Source organism: Serinus canaria, chromosome 4, assembly GCF_022539315.1.
Source record: "Serinus canaria isolate serCan28SL12 chromosome 4, serCan2020, whole genome shotgun sequence".
Taxonomy (NCBI): domain Eukaryota; kingdom Metazoa; phylum Chordata; class Aves; order Passeriformes; family Fringillidae; genus Serinus; species Serinus canaria.
Window position 1 is genome coordinate 11,732,356 of NC_066317.1, and position 8,664 is coordinate 11,741,019.

Genomic DNA, 8,664 nt, shown 5'->3' on the forward strand with positions numbered 1-8,664 from the left:
TTCCCAAATATCAGAGATTTTAAGAAATATAAAATATTTGTGTGGATTATATTTAAGTGCCGAGACTGTTCCTGCAATTGATAATGTTAAAAGGAACTTCTATGTGAGACCAATACAGTTGAACTGGATGGGAATTTCTCAGAACCAATTCTCAGCTATTTACTGCTCCTGCACAGAATGAATATTACCACAGAAGAATAGAATGGTTTGGATTGGAAGGGACCTTAAAGTTCACCTAAATTCAGCCCCCATGTCACTGGCAGGGACACCTTCCGCTAGACGGCCTTAAGCTCAAAGACCCATTCAAGCTGGCCTTGAACACTTCCAGGAATGAGTCACCCACAACACGTTCCAGCGTCTCACCACCCTCCCGGCAAAGAATTTCTTTCCAATACCCAAAGGAAACATATACTCTTCAGATTTTAAAGCCATCAACACTCTTCCTATTGCTCCATGCCCTTGTGTAACACATCTGCCTGCTTCTGCTAGGCTGCCTTCAGATATTGGAGGACTGCTCTAACATTTGCTCAGAGTCTGCTCTTCTCCAGGCTGAGAAGATGCCTGCAGGACTCTGGCTTGATGACAGACTCCCTGAGCTACACTGGGGGCTCTGACCATTCTTCTTCTTGGAATTGTTGAAGGATGCACAAGTACTGCTGATTGTGCTTCATTGTGGTCCAGGTAATAAATAGTTGTTTGTTTGAACAAAGACACACTTGAAATGAAAAGAGCCAAATTTTAAAGCAAAATTAATTGGAGAAAAGTTTCTACACTTGTGGCCAGTTACCCCAACCCATCTATTGGTTGTAAATGACCTTCCTTGCTGATGTTATGATGCATGAACCAAAGCCAAGTGATGTCTACTACTTAAGACAGATGTTCTACCTGCTTACTAGAATATGTTCTTACCGTTTTAAAGCAATCCCCCCAACATTAAGAACAAGAGATTACATCATGAAGTAATGAAGTGCTTTGGTTGAAAGTAAAATGCATTTGAAGGAAATGGGTTTGGGGACGAGCACAGCAAGAGCTCAGAAATAGAGTGCCAGCTTAGTTCTCTGCTTCAGAGAGAAGTGAAGCAATTCAGGATTGTCTTTCCGTGAACAAGCAGCATCAGAAATAAGTGCAAATAATAGACTAGTCGCGACAAGGTTGACATCCATGAGTGGTAGGGCAACTCAGACTCATAGCAGTGGTTTTGCTGTTGTGCCTCTTAGAATAGACAGAAAAGAATGAGGAAACCTAATTTTTCCATCTAGTTTCTTTCAGTATTGGTTCCAAGACTATTTTCCTGCCCTCAGGACACAGCAAAAACTGTCAACAACTTAAATGCTTCAGAACTGGAAATGATCTGAGTCTCAAATATTTCTCTTCAAATAAAATTTAAAACATAAGTCATAACTGTAAAACAGATCGAGCTATTTAAAGATGAATGTTCTATACATACTAAAACATTCCCAGAGATAACCATTGTGTCCTAAGTCTGTTAAAAAGTCTAGAGTTCCTGGTAAAAAACTTATATGCAGCTGAGGTAGCTACATGATATTCTCTTTCCAGCTTCATTATACTCTTCACTCTCACCACCTCTACCAATTGATTTCTGTAAGTACTTAGAAAACAGTAATTTAACTTTTTTTAGTTCTATGAAAAAAAATGACAGTGACAGGAGTTTTGTGCACTCCCTGTTTTCTGAGAAGCCTGACCATCAAGCCTTAGGAACTTGATCATGAGTTTTGGGAGCCTCAAGCAAAACAATTTAGGCTTCTAATTCTTGTATTGTCCTACTTAGCTATGACAAGAAGTGGAAAGAGGATAGATTAGAGTTAGCAGCTTTTAAACATTTGCACATATTCTTCCGCTAGAGAAGAGGTCAAGGATGGTTTTCTGGCCCTCTGTCCATGAGCTGCTGCTTCCTTCAAGGCACTTGCACCTGCTGTGGCATGGAGCCCTCCACCAGCTGCAGTGTAGCTATGTGTTTCTCCATGGTTCTCTAGGGACTGCTGGGAGACAACCAGCTTCACTAGGATGGCTCCAGGGACTGTGGGAAATTCTTTTCTCTGTCAATTGGAACATCTTCTCCTCCTTCTTGTCTCACTTTAGTATCACGGAGCTGCTTCCCATCCTCTTTTTTTCCCCTCACTTGCCACTGCCTATTCATATGTTTTGTGCTTTTGACAATATATTCTCACAGAGACTGATGGGGGTCAGTTGCAAAAATGTGTCTTGCTAGAAAATGACATTCCATACAAAACCATGATTTTATAGAAAAGAATAGTGGAAGTACAAATATCCTGCTAAAGGTCTGGAAAATTGACAGTGCTTCATTGTAGTACATCCCTTCATTTTGCCTTCTTTCTCCTGAAGATCTGGAAAGAACACTGGGCAGGAGAAAGTATTGTTTCAAGGAAAAGACTTTGTTAGGATTCTAGGCTGCATGTTCAACTTTCTGGAGAAAACTGAGGAAAGGCACTTTGTCTTTTGGGGTAAATCTCATTAGGCAGTAGCGACAAATTCCGACCAACAAGAGCAGGTCAAAATCTGGTGAGACCAAGCAATATACCTGGAGTGGCCAGGACAGAACCATAGAGTCGTAGAATCAGTTGAATTGGAAAGGGCCTGTCAGGAGCATCAAGTCCAGCTTCTGGCCCTGCATGGGACCTTCCTCGAGAATCACACCAGATGCCTGAGAGCAATGTCCAAAAGCTTCTTGAACTCAAGATAGGCGGAATGCTGTGACCACTCCCTGGAGAGACTCTTCCAGTGCCCAGCCATCCTCTGGTTAAAAAGCTTTTTCCTGATACCGAACCTAACCCTCCCCTGATTCAGCTGCATGCCATTTCCTCCAGCTCTGTCCTTGTAAACCTCATTTGAGAGCTTTCTGATACCTTCATGTCTTTTTTCATTGTGGCACCCAAAACTGCCCCCAAGCACTCAAGTTGAGGCCGCCCCAGAGCAGAGCAGGACAATGCCCTCCCTTGCCCAGCTGTTGATACTGTGCCTGCTGCAGCCCAGGACAGGTTTGGCCCTCCTGGCTGCTAGGGCACTGCTGATGCACATTCAGCTTGCCATTGGCCAAGAGCCTGGCTTCCTTTCTGCAGTGCTTCTCTCCAGCTTCTGGCTCCCTAGTCTATACACACACACACGCACCAGGATTGCCCTGTCCCAGGTGCTGAATCCAGCACTCGCTCTCATACAACTCCATATGGTTGGGGATTGCCTGTGGGAATCCTTGAAAACAGAGGATTTTGGGAAAGCTGCAAAAGGCAGGCCTCAGAGACAGCAGAACTGTGGTTGGAGCTAAGCAGTAGTCATAAGGTTTGTCAGCAGAAAAATGATAGAAGAAGTAGAGAAGTAAGGACAAATAGAACAATGGCCTGTGTATTAACGCTTGACCAGAAGAACTCCCGAAGCTACAGCAAAGTATATCTAGCCAGATGTCAGGAAGTTCTAAGCTTAAAAATGGAGCTCTGTGCATTGTATCTTAAGGCTTACAAGCAGGTCTTTTATTCAAAAGAAGCAAGCATTCTTTGAACCAAAGGTACGTGTGCTTCTAGGGATTGGAGAGAACTACTGTCAATATGCTTTTGCTTTGTGGGATTGGTCAAAAAACTTTTCAAGTAAGTTGTAACATTAAGTTCTTTGTCTGCTGCTGGGGGCGTGAGCTGCTGGTATCTTCCCACTGTCATAACCATGTCATGAGACTGATGCTGGAAAATACAACAGCTTGGGACGCCTTCCCCAGCAGTCCCGCCCCTTTCGTGATTTGTGCATCGACTCCCGGCCAGCCATAATTGCCCATCTCTCTTATTTGTCAAGATCTCTCTGCAGGGTCTCACTGCCCTCAAGGGAGTTAGTTCACAGCTCCTCCCAATGTAGTGTCTGTGGCAAACTTGCTTAATATTCCTTCAAGTGCCGTGTCTAAGTTGTTCAAAAGATGTTGAAGAGGACTGGCCCAAGGATGATACTGTCTTAGCCACTGAAATTAGCGCTTCCTGCTTCTTCTTGCTCCTCAGTGCAGAAATCACAACAAATGTCTTCTTTGTTTCTTTTCTATCCGTGCAGATATCTTTGCTTATGCTCATGCTTTTTATCCCAACAGCAGCTGACACGACATTTACTTACACAGCAAGAGCACGCTTTTCCTGCTGTTACTAGACTTTGCAATCTGTCAATCAGTGACCTTTGCAACTGAAGTCAGACCTTCAGCATTTCTCATCAAAAGAGTAGAATGTCCTCAGAAGAAGAGAAAACTTTGCTGCATACTCTGTAAGCCTGCAGAATATATCATAAGGAGTTAGCATCTCAAGCAATTCAGCACTGACCCTATACTTGAGCAGGGAAAAAACTTCAAAGAAGAGCTATTTAATGCAGCAACAAATCTGAGAAATAAAACAACTAGGATCTTCCAAACTGGTTCCCGCAGTGGAAATATACTTGTAAGAATACAGAAGATAAAAGATATGGTTTGGAAAGGCTATATCCTTGCTAAGCTAAATTGGATCTCATCCTGTAGATGAAAGATCAAGAAGCTCAAAGTGGAGCTAGAGAGACACATCCAGATCATGAGATATAGCAAAGCATTTCTCAAGATAATTAGGCATTCTGGTGGACTGGGCAGTTAGGTTAAATCTGCCATGCTAACTCACTTTTGGGGACTGAATTGTGGAGTGCTAAACCACATCTGCTGCTATATAAAATAAAAATAATATAAAGTTGTTATACCATCTTGGAATGGGAAAATATGTTCAAAATATTTTTCCTTATGTTTTCTTCTTTTTTTTTTATCCCACAACATGTGAATCATAATTTCAACCATTCTGGAATGCTTTCAAAAGATGAACCCAGCACAGTACTTTAATTACAGGCTCTTGCCCCTTACGTACTTCATTACAATTTTGGAATATACTACACAGTCATTTGATCTCAGTAAGTTTTTTATCTCTTTACCCAGAAAAAAATTTAAAGGACTACTTTACCCCTAAAAATCATAATTTCTATTGTTTCTCAAAGTTTTTTGAGAAAGTTGTTTTGTTGTGTTTTTTTTTATTATATTGCATCATTCCTAATATCTTCAGACCCACTACAAACGGAAGTTAAAAATAAATCTTATCTTAAAGAGACTGTTAAAACTATTGAACTGCTAGTCTTGGTATTTTTATGTTTCTAAATCCTTTTAATTTCAAGGTTGCCTTCCTGAATCGTCAGTTTAATTAGAAAACATTGTGTTTCTAAAGGGGACCCAGTTCAACTGCTTCTGCAAATTCACCTTCATTTTATAGGATTCTACTACAAGAAAGCTTGTTCCATTCAAACATTAAACTATACATTGTACACCATATGCCACTTCAGCCACATTGTAGTGAAGCATTAGGTCAGCCTTCTGTCTTGTAGAAATAGGTCTGTCATAGATGAAAATCAAGGCATAGCACTATCTTGGTTTAAACTTTATCCTTGCTGCTGGAATCCTGAATGATCAAGATGGTTTCAAAGCAAACAACACCCAGCCCTCTAAGATACTCCCCAAACTATTGTGATGGAATAACTTGATCAGGTGAAGAGCTCACTATGCAAAACTTGAATATGATGTCAAGAATGCTCTGCTGTGGATTACCATTGTTTGGGATCATTTATCCCTTACCCCACCATGTAGGGATAGGAATAAAAGTAGGGAGCCACAAGGCTTTTACAGCTGTTCTTGTATTTTGGGATAGTAAGGATTTAGGCGAGTAAAGAAAACTGTGGTGAGTTTTACTATTGACGTGATTGCTCTTTCACTTTGAATTAACTGCTTTGCATGTCAGCTTACCCATCACTATCAATGAGAAGAATTACATCTTCCTTCCTGCTCAAAAGATGTTTAATTATTCCTGTGATGTCATGGACTTACAAATGAAGAACATTGTGATTGAAAGGAAGCATTGGCATGCCACAAGGTAACTGTAGTGAGCTGTGTTTCCTCCTCAGCTTCACTGTGAGAGCAGAATTTTAATTAGCAGTTCCAAAACTTTGTCTTAGCTATCTCAATAGAGCAGTGTCCTAGGGTGACTTTATGATGCTTGTATCCCCAGTCATCTGTTCTGTTAATGCTGGATATGATATTCTCTGCCTTCAAGACTGGTTCTGAGAGTGAAGGGAGTGAGAAGAATCATGGAGATGGTTATCAGAAACTGCACTCACTTCTCTAAAAGCAACACTCCTCCACATTCTGCACTGCACTGTGTTGTCTGGGCACTGACAGAGCAGAACAGAGCGCTCATTTGCTTTTTAGTTGGTTTAGCTGGCTGAGACAGCATTTTTCCTGGACTGTTTTTTTTCCCTTTCCCTTTTCTTGGAGTTTTGTCATCTGATATTGTTCATTTTTTGTGCTGGGGAGTGCTTTGAATGTTAAATAAACAGGTTTTTTCCACTTCTCTCTGAGGAAATGTTTCCCAAACCAGTGGAGGGGAGGGACCGTGTGGGTGGGCTTTCTGCGGGGGCGGGGGGGGGCGGGGGGGGGGGGCGGCCTTTTTGAAGTTTTCTGCTAAATTTGCCCTAAACCAGGACAATCGGGATATGCGACTTAGAGAATGATGGAGTCACTTTGGTTGGAAAAAAACCTTTAAGAACAGTGAGTCTAAATGTAATTAGCAAATATGTTACCGTCAGGCTGGACGTGACATACATACGTGACCAAGGTCCAGGAAGAGAAAAAAGTTTTTATTCTGCATGTTCTCTAGTTTATATACCCTTAACAAAGTGTGATCTTAAGTCATTAACTACATCACAATAACTCATTATATTCATTGGTGCAAAGCAACCAGCATCAATATATTTGGCAAAAGTTCTACAGAAACTTAATAAGGCAAGTATACACATCTACTTAGGCACGTAGTCTAGCTTGCAAAAATTCACATGTATCTTTTCTAATCGGTTTCCATGCTGATGGCCTTGTCTTCTTCCTTGCTATGGATACACCCGAAAATCATCAAGTGTTATTTCTTCTATTAAGTCAGCTTTGCTTGCAGGCCAGCTGTCAAGCCCCTCCATACAAATGCAACCATCAAGAAATGCTTTGCTGTTTGAAGAGAACATGGTTTATCCAATAAGCTTTGCAAGTATTTGTGTCATCACAAGCACACATGTCCAATGCATTAGATGGGAATTTAATAAGACACCTGTGCAAAACAGACATGCTTCAACTGTTTGAAAGCAGTAGTTGAAAGTTAGGTTGCAATTATGAGTTGGCTGTCAAAAGAAATAATTGTCTGCTTTAGGCAAAATAGCAATAGAAACATTCAATCCACTCCTGTGAAACAGATTCATTTTGAATTTACAGGGTAATTTGCATTAGTGGTTGTACTGCATGTGCAATAAATATGACTTGCTTGGTTTCTAATGATGATAATAGTCCTCTTTGTATTATTATAAGAATTAAATCCACCATCATTATTTTTCTATTATTATTGTGCTGGAAAGGAAAAGTAGTTTTGCATGAACCAAGGAGTAAAATTGCAGGTATGTAAAAAAGTTACGGGGGCTGCTTCTTCTAGCCGGATAGCTGAATCCCTGGAGGGTCAGGGTGCCACAGGCAAGCAATTTTAGGCTGGATATCTCAACCTTCCTGGTGCCCAAACCCGAACTGCTCTATAGCCGTGGCTACCCTTAGCAAGCTCAGTGATTTTCAGATTTTAATGATATCAGTTCTTTTATAGTTTCAGCTCTTTTGCCTGCTAAGGTTCTCTGGCTAATGATGGCTTTCAGGAAAGCAGACGAGAGAGAGGAGAAGAGGCAGCCTTGACTTTTTCCATGGTGGTTTATTTGAAGGGGTCCATGAAGGAGTTCTGATGACAGCTCTTTTAACAGTGTAGGCCAAGGTAGCCCCTTTTACACGGTTAAGGGGGCTTGAGAACTGACCAATTGTAAGGGTTAGGGAAAAAAGCCTATTGGGTCACAGAAAGATAAGCAGGCCTGGAGGACCAGAGTGGAGACTTCTGGTTTAGTTCCTATGACTTGGCATTTCCTTATCCCTAAGCCTCCATCTGCCACGGGGCTGTAGTTAGCCCTGTGTCTGCTACACAGGTAGTCCTCAATTCTGAAAATACCTTGCACAAACTGCATCAAATGGAAAGTTAGACAGATGGCAGAATGCAGAACCTGCCTTTTAGGATCGAATACAAAATGACACCCAAGAAATTCTTCATGGATGCTGCATAAGTACAAAGATGCCCTTATTTCAAGGTGAAAAATACTCACTGTGAATCTTGTTCGATGAATAAAAAACTATGCTAATCAAGACACTAGAGTACCAAGCGTGCTACAAGGCTTTTTTGAAATTAACATCATTCCCAGCATGAAAAAATACTATTTTTATTGTAGATTGTTTAAGAGTGCACAGGAGTTTGAAAAAAAGTGCTTTTCTTTTTTCTATTAATAAGAACTGCGTATCTTTCTAAGAGATACTGGAAACAGGTTTTTGAAAACAATGTTATTTTAAAGGTTAATTCTATTCATAAATACTTCACAGGAAAAAATTTGATCTGCTGTTCATCCTGAAGACTCTTAAAGGAAAATGTCTTGGTTGCGTTCTCTTCTCACTAGTTTAGGAGCTCAGTTTTACCTGCATTCTAATGCTTATTTATGTTCCTGATGGCACGGCTTAGACATCCTTGTCTCCATTACCATCAT